We start from the raw sequence: 13,881 nt of genomic DNA, 5'->3' as shown, positions 1-13,881 counted from the left end.
GGATACATGTTAAAAGAATGTCATGTGAAAAGAAAAACTTATTTTAGACTTTTTTTTTAATGTACGACAGACAGGTAAGTCCAATTATGGTACAATTTGAAACATGACTCGACTGAAACATGGCTCAACCGAAACATGGCTCGACTCAGGAATCAATTCCGCCGAATTAGGCTTCCCTAATTTCAACATCTACCGTATGGATAGGAATTCTAAAACAAGTGCCAAAACGAGAGGAGGTGGTGTAGCCATTGCTATCTCAAAAAATCTCAGTTCTTCAAAAATATCCACAAAAAACACATCCATCGAGCAACTATTTGTCAATGTGAACACTTCTAGAGGTAAAATAATAGTGGGATGTGCATACTTACCTCCGAATTCTGATGTCCAAAGCTACAGCAATCACTGCGACGAGGTTGAATCAATTTGTGCTAAATATCCTAATACTAAACTACTTCTAGTTGGTGATTACAATCTGCCACATTTTGATTGGTGTAATATGAATTCTGTCAATTCTTGTTCTAATGTTAATATTCGTGTTATTAGAGATATGGCACTGTTCTTAGGTCTAACACAGTGTAATAATGTTCTTAATATAGGAGGTCGTACGTTGGATTTGGCACTGTCAAATGTGTCTGACATCTGTGTTGTGAGAAGTACCGAAATTCTATTACCTGTCGATGTTTACCATCCACCACTAGAAATATGCATGTCCAATCTTAAACCAATTCCAATCGTAAAAAAGGTAGTAGAAACTCGAAATTTCAAAAAAGCTGACTATGTTAAAATTTCAAATTTCCTTAAACAGACTGACTGGTCATTCTTTGATAGCGACGATGATATTAATGTACACCTTAAAAAAAATTATTTCATCGTTAATTCTGCAATTGAACAATTTGTTCCTTTAACGACTTACAGAGAAACTCTATACCCAAAATGGTTCTCAAAAGACCTGATAGACTTAATTTACCTCAAAAAATTATCTCATAAGAGATTCAAACAAAGTCGCCTGGCCATCGATTATACTGCGTTTCAAAAATTGAGGGCAGAGTGCAATAAGCTCTCCGCAAAATGTTACAAAAATTACATTAGTGATGTCGAAGGCTCTATCATGGACGACTCAAATTTCTTTTGGAAATATGTTAAATCCCAAAAAGAAAATGGTACTTACATACCTAGTAGTGTGTCATTCGATTCTAAATTATCCCAAAATCTTCAGGAAACTGTTAATCTTTTTGCTGATTTTTTTAGCGGCGTTTACATTAATGCAAGTGAAGACAGCAATATTTCGTGCTTTGATTTGGTTGAAACTCTTGATATATCTGACTGTAATGTAACCATAGACGATATTATATCTAAGCTGAAGAGTCTTGATTCCCGAAAATCCGCAGGACCTGATAATGTTCCGCCCAGGTTTTTAGTAAATTGTATGCATACATTGTCATATCCTATTCATAAGTTATTTACAAAGTCACTCTCATCAGGTGTATTCCCGGACCTTTGGAAGTTTAGTCTTTTAACGCCCATTTTCAAAAAAGGTAATAAGAGCGAAGTAACAAATTATAGGCCAATATGTATAATGTCTACTTTACCCAAACTTTTTGAAAGCCTAGTACTAGATAAGTTGATATCCCGAATCAATCGAACCATCTCTCCCCTTCAACATGGATTCATTAAAGGTAGATCTACTCTTACCAATTTGATATTGTACACGAATGATATTGTTAATGCCCTTAATGCATCACATCAAACTGATTCCATATATACTGACTTCAGTAAGGCATTTGATAAAGTAAACCACAAAATATTACTACGTAAACTAAAATTGTTGGGAATAAGAGGGAGCATGTTGGAATGGTTTAAGAGTTATCTATTAGGAAGGTACTTAGCAGTCAAGATAGATTCGTTTACTTCTTATACATTTGCTGCCTCGAGCGGAGTACCACAGGGATCTCACTTGGGCCCAATATTATTTTGTTTGTTTATCAATGATATTGTTAATATTTTTACTAATGTTAAAGTCCTGTTATTTGCCGACGATCTGAAGATATACAGAATAATCAAAGACGATGACGATCGCGCAATTTTGCAGTTGAACCTTAATAAACTATGTGCGTGGTGTTCTGTCAATGATTTGCAACTAAATTTAGGTAAATGCCAGATTATCAGTTTTTACAAAGGCAAAAATCCACTTAATTTTTCCTATTTTATGAATGGTGCTAATCTTCTTCGTGTATCACAGATTCGTGATCTTGGTGTTATATTCCACGAGAGTCTACAGTTTAACGAACACATCGATGAAATAACAAGCGATGCGATGAGAATACTAGGTTTTATTTTGAGAATGGGAGCAAATTTTAAAAGTATGTCAACATTAAAACATCTGTATTGCTCGTTAGTACGAAGCAAATTAGAATACAATTCCACCGTATGGTCACCGTACTACAAGGTCCATTCTCAATCATTAGAAAAGGTACAAAATAAATTCCTTCGGTACATTAATTTTAAAATGAAAATTCCAATCGAATTTATAAATTACAATAACTTGCTTGCTGAAACTAAACTTCTTAAATTATCTGATAGAAGAGTGTTAATTGATTTGCTATTTTTATTCAAAATTATTAAATCTTTAATTGACAGCCCTAATTTGTTGGAACTTATTTGCATTAATGTTCCTGCTAGGCAAACTCGCAGTAAAGATACTTTTAAATTTAACAAGAACCTCAACACTAATTATTCTATTTTTTCACCAATTCCTAGAATTCACAACCTTGCGAATAAATACTGTGAACTTATAGATATGTTTGGTTTTGACAATTTTGTGAGCTTTAAAAGGCAACTTATTTCGATTCTATCGGCTAATAATTAACTTTTATAGCTTTAATAATTTTATTACATCTTCTCCCATTCGAAACCTTTCAAGTAAATTATATCCATATTTGTTTGTTTTTTATTTGCTCTACTATACTCTTATAATTGTATGCATATACCTACTAACTACTTTTTATACATAACACTATGTTCCATCTCAGATCTTATTATTTCTTATTCATGTCGATATTGCTAAATTCTATTAGTTTTTGCTTTTTACAGGTGCAACTCTTATTTTGTTATTTTTTTTTTTTTTTTAAATCTCTGTTATAATGTTCTTTACCTCACGAGTAAGTTACACTCTAATTTATATTGGTTTATCGATTTGTTAAACTCACAATTAATACTGGGTTTAAACACACCCACTTACTTACTTTTTATGTTGAACTTTCTTTTACTTACTATTTCATGCTTGGGTATATTTTATATTGAATCCATCTTATTAGTGTTTTGCTAATTTGCACAAAATTTTATTATATGTGTTGCTTTCTTACAATTAACTCCATTTATCTTCTTATGTTCAATTATTGTAATCAATGTAAATGTATATTTTCATGTAAAAGCCCATTAGGGCGTAAATAAAATAATAAATAAATAAAAATAAATAAATTTTATTATAACTAACAATACATGTACATAATTTTTTTTTAAATATGGTATAGTGATATTAAACACATCTATATCCGCTGGTAGGGCATTTAGCAAGGTCATTCCTAAAAATTATAACAGTATTGTAAATTGCATTTTATCTGGACCATCCGAAGCCATAAATATTTATTTTGTAAGAAACAAACAGTTCATTGGAAATATTATGTAGGTATTCTTTTTTATCTGCCAATGTTAATTACTTTTCTCATTATCGGTCAAAAAACCATGTTTCGCCGTCCGTTAAGTACAAAAAACCTGATGCAATATTTAATAGAATTTCACTTTCTTTCATTTAGAAAATTTGCTCAAATTCCAACTGATAACATAGCAATTTACGGGCAAGGTGCATCAGTTGTTTTTTTTCCTAGAAGAGAATACATATTCTAGACCTTCGTTTCGTTTTAAGGGTGGTGACCGGGTATCTCATTAAAATTACAATTCAACACACCTACAAAAAATTATATAAATCTATATTACAATATGGTATAATCGGTTGGGAAGGGACTGGAGGTTATCCACCGCTTACCCGCCCTGGTATAAGTAAAAGGTTACTCCTTCAGGGCTCTTACAAGGACAATTTTTTTTTATCAAACGATTTATTATAAAAATAATCTACACCCGCAATGTCCCTGCATAGTGGTTAGGCTGCAAGATGCCTACAGTATAAACAAAACACACAATTAAAATATGTACAGGTTAGAGAAGGACTTTCAAAACTAACCTTTCGCCTGTAGAATAGGTTCAAAGGTTAATTTTGAAAGTCATCCTAAGAAAACCATCGATATTTCCAACCACGCAGTTGTTTAACCCTTTTAGGGATATTAGCTTAAACAGTTACAAATTCTTAAAGACCATTTCAATTCAACAAATTCTACAAAAATAAGTAACCGATCAAGATCACGTGGTAACTTAGAAATCCCTCAATGTAAAAATAGTGCTTGTCAACACCATTATTATACTTATTAAGATATAAAATTATTTAATGCCCTTCCGGATAAAATCAAACTGATAAAAATTATAAAACTTTCAAATCACAAATCAAACAACTTTAATATAAACCCAACAGTTTTTGTTATTTGTTTTTCTGGTGTTAAAAATGATGAGACAAAAATTAGTTTTAATAGTGTGATGGTTTGAACACTTACATAATATAAACGAGACGAACGTACTCCAAAAAATTTTTTGTTTAGATTAACAACATAAAATGCGACAGGCGTGCCCTTCAAACAGAGTTATGAATTCTTTACCACGGAATTTTAGACCTTGCAGCGTGTTTAAAAATAAGATGAACTCTTTTAGACGTGAGTTTGGAGAATTGATTGAAGTGTTTTTAAAGTAAACACGTTCCCACGGGAAGGGAGAAAGAGAGGATTGCAGGACGAATGCAGTCGGGATTTAAACTTCGATAGAGATAGAGCTCAGAGAAACCAACTTAAATCAGTGGTGATTGAAAAAAATGTGTGAAATTACTCTTAGTTAGTGAATTCAGATGGTGTTAAAAAATTGTTGTTAAATATTAAATTAGAGTGGAATATTATTGAACCGGTGTTTACGTGAAGTGGAAGTGGTTGGACTCAGTGAGGATACGATTAAATGTTGTGCGATCGCGATTATATTATAAAATGTGTTAATTTAAACGTGATTTCGTAAACAGTTCAAACTAAATTACTTATCTTAAAAACATAGAAATAATAATAATAATTGCGTCTTAAAACAAAGTGAACGTATTTAGCAGCAGGAAGTGTTTACCATATCGGTTAATCGAGCTAGGGAGGAATTAATAATTAACGAGATGGCGTCCTATCCACAGAGACCGTAAACCAAAGAATCAAACAATTCATTAAATAAGAGGTTAGGTAGCTCTAGGATAAATCATAAGACTGCGGGTTCGAATTCTGACAGAGGTTTTAGGGAGGTACAATTTTATTTACAGAATTATTTAATTACTCCTCTATGGACTTAGGGAGGAGACCATAAAACTGAGCAAATTGCAAGGACTTCGCTAAAATGAGGAAGGAATGCCGAGAGAGAGAGAAGTTAAACTAAACTGATTTAGCTATGTAGGGTAGAACCAAGTAAGCTTCATACTGGGATTGGGAAATGGCTGACAAGGTGAGTTTTTTTATATTATTTATTAAATTCCAGAAGACCTTTTAAAGGACGGATGCAACCGAGGAACAGGAGTCCAGTCACAGTGTTCAATGCCAGGTTTACAACACCTGCCATCCAAATAATGTTTTCATTACAGGAATGCGCCAGACGAGATTATCTATCAGCTGTAAGAGGGAGACGGGCCAATGACCTTTTTATATGTAGGCCGATAACATTTGAGTTAGGGAATGCCTCGGTCCGGGGGTCATATTAAAATTTTACCTATCTGCCGATCTGTTATTCTTTTAAAAACATTACGAATCAAATCGTGGCGTTGTCCCTGCGATAGGTATTGAATCGCCGACGAAAACATTAAATACCTATTACAAATTAGGCCAACCAATATAAATTCGCAGTATAAAAATACCTATCTACAGAGTACCTACCACAACCCTGGCGTACAATTGAAACAGCGAACTCTATCAGGGATAGAGGCGTTTAGGATAGGCGCAGAGTACAGTCAGTCGAATGGGAGGGAGTTTTGATAGCGTATTATTATTTGACTGTTATTTGACTTTCTAATTTACAAATTGGGATACATAAGAACAAATTTAGAGTCAAAAGGGGAGATGGTAATCTCCGAAATAAAACTACCAGCCGAACAACTTTTCTCAACAGGTCCCTTTTTGTGAGGTAGGCAGCCTCATAAAATAAATGCCAAAATCAAACCAATTATCCGTTAATACCCACCTGAGAGGGTAGGTATTCAATAGAAGATACCCATACCTAATACACGAGGGAACTAGTAACCTCATAAAATAATTACTGGAACTAAATATTAAAATACAGACAGTCCTCATCCTAAATTTGACATTTCGAGTAAACCTTACATATATCTCACATGATAATTGGCTGAATGGGTAAGCACACAACTTATCCATAGAAGCAGACATAATGTCGACAAGATCGTCGTGTGTTATTGACCTAGAAAGGGATGTAAGTTCCCGACGACGTGGAATTTACAGCGTTTTCTGGAGGTGGCATGTAACATGAGACCTTACGTGTCACATTTTCGCGACTAGATTCGTGACAAGGAATGTCATGGTTATCCCCTTCTACATTCAGTAAAGTAGATTTTCCTGGAGGTGTAATGAGGTTGGGGCATTTTTGAAATTGGTATGAAGACCTGGTTTTCTTTATTCTGGCGTGAAAGTTGCCAACCGGAACAAGGTCAGACCCGGCCGGTTCGGATATCCAGACACGTAGAGATCGATTGCCTTGTTCTAATTATCATTCATCAGATTTGTTTGGTAAGCGGAGGAGCCAACTTAGCTTGAACAAATTCATTTTCGTTTCTCCTTCCCCTTCCAAAATATCACATGTATATAAAATCTAACACTTTATCATACTCACATTACCCTACGACAGGTAGAATCACGTAGCTAGTTGGGGAGCAGGCGAGACAGAAAATAAGGTTTATGAAATGGCTTTAAAACACAGCGGTAATGGATTCAACTCACTCTAACTCAAAAGAACCGAGGGATACCACATACATAGATAATCAGGTTTCTATACCGAGAAACAAAAAACAACACAACGTTCGGTGAACACCTTTTTATACTGAACCGTCACGTGAAATAATTACGTTCAAGGTCGTAAAACACGTAGACAAACTAGGGTGCACACACTCGAAGGAGTGTGTAATCAAGAGAGAGAAGCAAAGGCTTGTACAGACGGCAGGGAGGATATTCCTACCCCGGATATATACATAATCAAAGCCTTATGGAAAAGTTACCTACGGAACTTAAAGAAAATTCATTGAATAAAGAAAAGTTTGAAAAGTGCAGATCATTACAATAGTTACCTATGTAATCTATTTAACCTAGTTTTTGTTTCATCACTTATTGTAGTTTGTTTACTTAAGATGTGTGATCACACATCTGCCCTGATGATAGACACTGTAACGTTGTCCGAAACGTTGGCTAAAGAAGGAGCGCAACACGGCATAAAACCCCAAAAACAAATAACAAAAATACTTTTGGTCGTGAAAATCTGAAATCATAAACCTAACAGTAATCATAAGTTTAAATTTCATTGGATAATTTTTTTACATAATTGATTATATGAGCCCATTTGTAATTTTATTGATTGAATCTTGTTATTAATCTAAGGATAATTAATTAATGATTAATTTAAAAAAAATATAAACAAAAAGTATTATTTTAATATATTATATTATTATAACATATACTATTTTTTACATATCCTCTAAAGTTATTTTATAAGCTTCGAAATATGCGTTTATTCTTGTTGCATTTTGTTAAGTACTCATTTCATACAATATTGCCAGCTCAGTCTTTGAACAATTTATAACCAGTTCTGTACCTACCTTCTATTATTTCTTACCTAATAAGTACATTTTTATTTTTACATCTTATGTTTTCTAAGTTTTAAAACTATTATATTATTTAAGTTATATTTTTTAAAGTTTGTAATTAACTTTCTTATTTTTTTAATTTTATTGTGCTATCAAATTAATCATCTAGTTTTATAACTATTTGTTAATTTTAGCTACATCAATTAACAAAATTTTACATCTTATAAACCATAATGACGCCACTCCCCAACTCAAACACGTGAAATAATTTCTCAATTGAGTTGGGCAGCTTCGAAATATCAACATTTATAAATTATTGTAATGTGTTTGTATAGGTATTTAATAAAAAAAATAAAGTCATGAAAAGTGATGAAACGAAAACCAAGTAACTATTAATAGTTTTTGTTTCATCACTTTTAATGACTCCATATCACTTTTTAAAGTGTGTTGAATTTTCATTTCGATGAAATTTCATGGAACCATTTTCCATTTCTGATCTCCCTATGTTTTGTAACCAGATTTTTATTTGGGATTTAAGTGTTATAATATTGTTGTGCGTTTTGAATGAGAGTGGGGTTTATTTGTAAAAATTAGCACCATAGTACTGGAAGATTTTTAGTCAAAATGTTGTATTTCTAGTTGCTTGTTGGATATGTTTTTGACTCTGAGATCTAGTGATTCCAATAGTCGTGTTAATTGTTATTTCTTATGTTTTGTATTTATGAATATATGTATTGTTACCAACTCAAAAACGAAAGCTCAAAAAAAAATTATCCTACAAAATCGACTCCAAATATGGTGTAGATTTACTAGTTTCCGCTTATACCATGACTTTCCGGACACCGTTATGAAACAATAATATTAATAATAATAATAACAGACAAATTTTTAAAAAATCTCAAACTTCTGACAGTGACGACATATATATATAATGGAGTTTTTCCTGTTAGTTCGATCACCTCCAGAAAAGTTCCCACAAAAAAACTCAACAAATAAACACGCTACAAGGTTCACAGAAAACTTATTAATCCCAAAAGCAAACAAAACTATATCTCAAAAAGGACCACACTACATGGCCATTAAAGTATATAACAACCTTCCACGTACCATCAAACAAATAACCAACATACTTAAATTTAAATCATCACTAAAAACATTCCTTTTAAACAAATGTCACTACACCTTAAATGAATACATTACATAAATTAAATGCCTCTGTTTTTTATTTATTATTTAGATACATTTGTTAACATGTAATTGTTGGGTTATGTAACATAATTTGTATTTGTTGGGTTATCTGGAAGAAATATTATGTAACCATAGACTAAATTAGACTAGACACGGCATATTCATTTAAAAATAACCCCAACACAATTTTGGTTTGGTTCACATGCACATTTATGAAAAGGCCCACGCATTATGTCGCAATGCGAAATGGGCACTGTGCATTGCGTTTTACCTTTTGTTGGTCTATTTTGCTTCTCAGCTATGCTGGGCAAGTTCATTTTTTCAATCACAAAAATAACCGAGTTCCAAATATTTAAATTTGAATTATGTCCATATTACACCACCTCTGACAACAAATTCTCCGTGGTTTTGCTTACGAGTTTGAATGTTTGTACAAGGAGTTTAAACAGAATTGGGTTGTTAAGTTCATCTCCATATTTGTGACGTACGCTACGTGGCGTTATTTTTAAAATGAATTTAACTAGACAGGGCTAATCTAGTATAATACATCAATGGATGTAACCTATAAGCTATACCTTTTGTACTCTGTATTTGTGTGCAATAAATATTTTTTTGAATTTGAATACGTCAAATAAAATTGTAAATATTTTAAAATTCCGTATAATAAATATCTCACGTATCCATCACAGCACCGTTTTGAAACGTTTATTTAAATGTTATAATTTTTTTAATATAATTCTTATCATATTCACAAGATAAAACGTTCTTATGTGCATAATATATAAGACGTATATTATTTTTTTTTGGTTGTTGTGAATTGTGTCAACGGCATCATTTTTATCTCAAAACTGATAATACTGTAGATAAGTAACTAGGTCATACAGTTAACTGATGCATTGTTAAGATTTTATTATTGACAAGAGACCTTATAAAGCAGTCGAATAAAACATTATAAATCAAGTTAATTTAATATTTAAATATTTAATGTATGAATGTCTTAAATTTTAAATTGTTTACTGTCTGAATGGATTAGCTAGTAATGTGCTTAGTCTTTCTAACAAGTAGAAATAAATTAATAAAAATAAGTAATGGATAATTTAGCTCATATATTGTTCGTGCGCCTTAATTTAGGCAACCTGCATTGCTCTTTCGTTACGATTAGCATTATAGATTTTGTATACATATTTTATAATATCGGTTAATAAAAACAAACTAATTTATTAATTGACATGACTTTGATTTTTCCGTTTATTTCCGCGAATTATTAAATTAATTAGCTAAAATATAAATAAATAGCAGTTAAAAACGTAGAAAAAAAATTAATTTCGTACATTTTTATGTTTCCTTTATTCTGTAATGTAAATTTATATTTACTGTTGATTTAAAAATATATATTTATTCATAACAATAATTTTACATAATTTACGGAAAATATTTTAATCATTTCACAAGTTGAACCACCACAATAAAGCTAGCCTTGTGTGTATTGGGGATGTGTCATTTTGTTAGTTATTATTTTTATTTATAATGCAAAAGTGTTTAGTTTCAATTATCAGTGTGTTTTTTTAAATGAAGTATAAAATCTTTAACCTTATTTATATTTCGGATACTTTCTGGTAATTAATTTAAAAAAGTTAACCCAAGTTATTTGTAGTTAAATTGCCCCATTGCATTTTGTTATACATTTTGGAGTTGGGAGAGTTGAAGTTTGTCTGAGTAATCTATTGTTTTTAAATGGTGTAGATTTATTTGGAATATTATCTTAGAAGTATAATGGATTAAATATATCTTTAATATATATGATAAATGGCAAAGGTATTGTACCTTGAGGTATTGAAAATTCACTACATTCAGTGTCACTTACTTGATCAATTAATTTAACTTATTGATTGATTCAATAATTACCTATGTAATATAATTGTTTCGCACGTTGTAAAATATTTTGTATATTTGTACTTATTTGTCTATTCTCATATTAGATGACGATTATTTTGATTAAATTTTGGTGCACACAAAGTCATTCATTTTCAACAAAAATTAGAAAAAACTTAATTAGGTACTTAATACATTAGTTATAATGCGACATTTCTTAACTGGTAAGTTAAGAATTGGTAGAATAGTATAGAGGAATAGAAATTATGATGTTCTTTTGTATCAATATTTATGTACCCCATAAACTGCTGGGCTTACGTGTATGAGGGATTAATTAATTTACGTAGTCAAAAAGTATTTTTACTACACTACTGTTACGGTTTTTTTATATTTTCAGTATACTTTTTTAGTTTTGAATTCTTCAAAGTTTTTATAAGTCGTCTTTTTCTGATACCCAACTTATTTTTACTGCTTTACCAAGAAATATTAACATTGGTTATTTTCTTCCATCAAGCGATAGCATATGTGATTATCCGGAACAATACAAAATAAACAATACTTGTGTTTTTAAATCAATCGATTTGTAATACTATTATTCTAGCTCACTTCGATTTACCTAGTAAATATTGTGATAAACACAAAATGATTACGCCGTTTCTGTAGAAAAAAAACTTAAGTTTATTTACGTTTTATATTTAATAAAAACATTTCTATTACTTTAGCTTTGTTAATGTAATTGAGAAGATGCTGCAATGAATAAAGCTATAAGAACTGAAAAATTATGAATCATTGAAAATAATATTAACAACATTCAAAAGAAAAATGAGAAACAAATAAATCTGAAAAAGATTCGCTCGCATTACTCGATACTCGTTATAATTATTTCCCTCCATTAGTATTCTGGGCAATGAGGAATACACATGGTAGTTTGTCCCAGAATTTCGGCACTGAAATAAGTCTGGATTTCTAGTATTATGTAATGCAATCCGAAAGCTTATCAATGCAAGCAATTCTAGTAAGAATTCTCGTAGACAGTCTAAGTACTTATTTTGAATAGCTTTTCCATTAAAATTTTAAAGAGATGTTTAGACGTTTTACAAAATACTCATCACCGAATGTAGTTATTAACGTTTGTTAAAATGTTGGTTCATTATCTGTTATCTAGTTTTTTCGAGCGATGAAAAATTTTAAATATATGATTTCATTATCATGTTTGAGAAAAGTATCAAAGGATTTTCAACCCTTTAATACAAAGAGATATTTGCCATGTTTTGATTATTTTACTAACTTTACGATTTCTTAACCGCCGGACAATTAATGTCATTTGTCAATATTATCATCAATACTTCGTCCAGGCGCGACGAACAAGTAAGAACAAGCGATTTTTGCTCACTAATGAAAATGTCTGAATATATTATTAATAATCACAAATGATTTCATACTGTGTTTGTTTCCCTTTTGACGGCTTAATTACAGTGTTGTGCGTTGTTTGGTCTAGTGTTGACGATTATGTTGATCCGACCCATTTTATAATTAAAGAAAGAAACAAATAATCGATTTTCACACAGTAAAAATTAAAAAAATTCCATTCTGAAATCTAATTAATTTAACTGTAAACACGTGATTCGTTTATAAACAATGTGAAAGAGTGCATTGTTCGTTATCGCTGTGCCATTTATTTCGCTTACATATAACATACTAAAAAAGCATTGAGAATTTTTCACAATACTTATTTATTATTATTAAAAAATTACGAATTAATATTTCAAAAAACCAAACCAAAAAAATAACTGCTGATCAACTGCTTGGAAGGCAAATAAGCTGACTAGTACACCACAAATATAATAATTATGTATTTTCGAATTTTTTAATGCTAATGAAGTACAAAACATCTGAATTTATATTGTTTAATAATAGTGCACTTTTAATAAAAATACTTAAAAAATAAACTTACCTTTTAGCAGGTAAAATTTTGTGGTGAAAATCCTTTTGTGGTGTAAACTTTAGCGACACTATCCATAAAACAAAATAAAACTTTGAAAATTTAAGAAAATTTTTAACTGTCACCAGCAACTTTTCCGACGGAATGAGTTACTTTAAGGTCACGTTTCACAAGTGTTTGAATAAATTTTATTTATTTAAATACGATTATTCAAATTACACGCGATACAGAGACGCGACCGATCCACACTGAATTATCGTAGTGATACGACGAGAGTGAGCTACTCACGTCATAAATAGCTCATAGTTTCATATCGCACTCTGGAAATAACATTTTTGAATCGAACAATAACTCGATATATCGAGATGTTCTTAATTGTGATGTAAGAAAATATCACCGAATAGAAAATTTTTATTAGCGCCACAGGTTCAATTTTCTGCTATTTAAGGTGACACAAAACTAAAATTTAAATTAATTCCGATGAATTCGTAACGATAAATTGTATATGTTTTTAAAAGAATCCCTACGGATGTAAGTTATTTATATGTAAGTTCAATAAAAATAGTACATTATCATTAAAATATTTTGTGTATAATTGTTCTAAAATTTTTCTAAACCTTTTTCAACCATAAAATTGAATTAGAGATAAGCATGAAATTTTATTTTTCTAGACGATGGATTAGTAACTTCCCGAGGGATCCTTCTAGAAACATCAGAGATTTTAGTAATACGTTCATCAGAATTGAATTGTTGAATCATGTCAACTGATTCGACATGGCTATAAATATATCAATATCTCTTTAAAAAATACTAAGCACAGAGTTCATATTTTAGATGTTCCTCAGTAAAACGGTCAGTAACTCAGTCTAACATTAACATTTTTTCAGATTCACTG

At 31.0% G+C, this 13,881-nt stretch overlaps 1 protein-coding gene across 1 annotated transcript in view; it reads right to left on the bottom strand.

Moving 5' to 3' along the window:
• LOC149415236 (arylalkylamine N-acetyltransferase 1-like) overlaps window positions 1-13,227 on the bottom strand; it is a 122,373-nt gene extending 109,146 nt beyond the window's left edge. The window contains exon 1 of the mRNA XM_089642805.1: window positions 12,999-13,227. The gene's annotated coding sequence lies outside the window, so the exon portion shown is untranslated. The remainder of the gene's footprint in view (window positions 1-12,998) is intronic.
• Window positions 13,228-13,881: the final 654 nt, after the last annotated feature.

Source organism: Hesperophylax consimilis, chromosome 18 (assembly GCF_061612785.1).
Source record: "Hesperophylax consimilis isolate HC1 chromosome 18, BYU_Hcon_1.0, whole genome shotgun sequence".
NCBI classification, from domain to species: Eukaryota; Metazoa; Arthropoda; class Insecta; order Trichoptera; family Limnephilidae; genus Hesperophylax; species Hesperophylax consimilis.
This window is presented reverse-complemented; position numbering and strand designations above follow the sequence as displayed.